General features: G+C 41.7%; 1 non-coding gene across 1 annotated transcript; it reads left to right on the top strand.

Moving 5' to 3' along the window:
• Window positions 1-207: 207 nt before the first annotated feature.
• On the top strand, window positions 208-314 carry LOC118481366. Its single transcript, XR_004865573.1, has one exon. It is a non-coding gene; the product is annotated as a small nucleolar RNA R71 (small nucleolar RNA).
• The last annotated feature ends 1,200 nt before the right edge of the window (window positions 315-1,514 follow it).

Here is a 1,514-nt window from a genome sequence, read left to right as displayed (position 1 = left end):
TCGTCCACTTTATGGGCTCCCGGGGCTATGGATTTTGAGCCCCGAGGGGTGTGCCATTGAAAACTGTTTTGAGCAATTTCTTCAATTTGATTATAAATTTCGGTGGGACGACGATTACCAAGGAGGCCCCCGGAGTTTGAGTCAAGGATTTGTCTTGTGTGTGGCAAAAGTCCATTATAGAATGTGGAGACCTGTTGCCACACTTCTAAACCATGATGAGGGCATTTCCTTAACAACTCTTTGAACTTTTCCCAAGTTTCATACAAAGATTCCTCGTCCTCTTAAGAATATGAATTAATTTCAGTCATTAGTTTAGCCGTTTTAGTTGGAGGGAAATATTTGTATAGAAATTTTTGGGCAAGTTCATCCCAAGTGTGGACGGATCCACTTGGGAGGGTATTGAGCCAGGCCTTGGCTCGGTCTTTTAGTGAGAATGGGAATATACGGAGCCGGATGGCATCGTTGGAGGCCCCATTGATCCGAAAGGTGTCACATATTTCCAAGAAATTGGTAATATGTAAATAGGGATCTTCTCCGGGTAGGCCGTGAAAGGTAGCAGAATTTTGGAGCATTTGAATTAGATGGGGTCGAAGCTCAAAGTTGTTAGCATCGACATTTGGTGGGTTAATAGTGGCTCCAAGATTACCAACCGTAGGCCGTAAGTAATCCATTAAAGTACGTTGATCCGCCATGGGAGGGTTTTGGTCTGAGGCTTTTTGTTGGTTTTTAGCTTTAGTCTTTTTCTTAAAAAGCGCTCGGGTTCCTCTAGTGGTTGTTTTATGTCTTTGTCGGAGCTAGAGCTCATGCACCAAGTTAAGTTGCGAGCTATGTGACCGAGTCCCGGTTTCTGCGATCAGAAACACAAAATTTTATTGATCAGATGGTTCAACACGACCCCGTGTTAGGTTAAAGATTTCTGTTTTCTGGATTCCCAGCTACTGGATGTCGGGCACGGCCCCGTGTCGCACCTCCACAGCCCCGTGTTTGTCTCTCTGTAGCTCAGAAAACAAAACCTTTTCTATTTTAAATCTGCGCACGACCCGTGTCTGATCTGGCATGGCCCCGTACTGCAGTCTGTAGAGAAATGCAGAAAATGCAAAAACAAAGAGAAATCCTAAAAAATTAAAAGGAAAAAAGATAAGAATTGATTAGGCCGTTAATTTTAAGATTCCTTAAAATCCTTGTGTCCCCGGAAACGGCGCCAAAAACTTGACGTGGTCGAGCGTGGGAATAAACTTTAGATTATATTTTAAGCACTTTTTACTCGTGGATCAAGCTTTAAATTTATAAAACACAATACAATACTACAACTCTACACACGTTAGGGCAAGTTCACCCATCGTAGACGTAGTATAGTGATGGTAAGATACCGAGGTCGTCGAAGGACACAAGAGCTTTTAATACCGGCTTATCGATAACGTCTAATCTAACCAAATTTTGATAAAAGTTTTGAAAGTTTTAAAGACAAACTAGAAATAAAAACGTAAATGAAAGGAAAAACAAATAGACAAGAA

The sequence above is a fragment of the Helianthus annuus genome, chromosome 8 (genome assembly GCF_002127325.2).
Source record: "Helianthus annuus cultivar XRQ/B chromosome 8, HanXRQr2.0-SUNRISE, whole genome shotgun sequence".
Classification (NCBI taxonomy): domain Eukaryota; kingdom Viridiplantae; phylum Streptophyta; class Magnoliopsida; order Asterales; family Asteraceae; genus Helianthus; species Helianthus annuus.
This window is presented reverse-complemented; position numbering and strand designations above follow the sequence as displayed.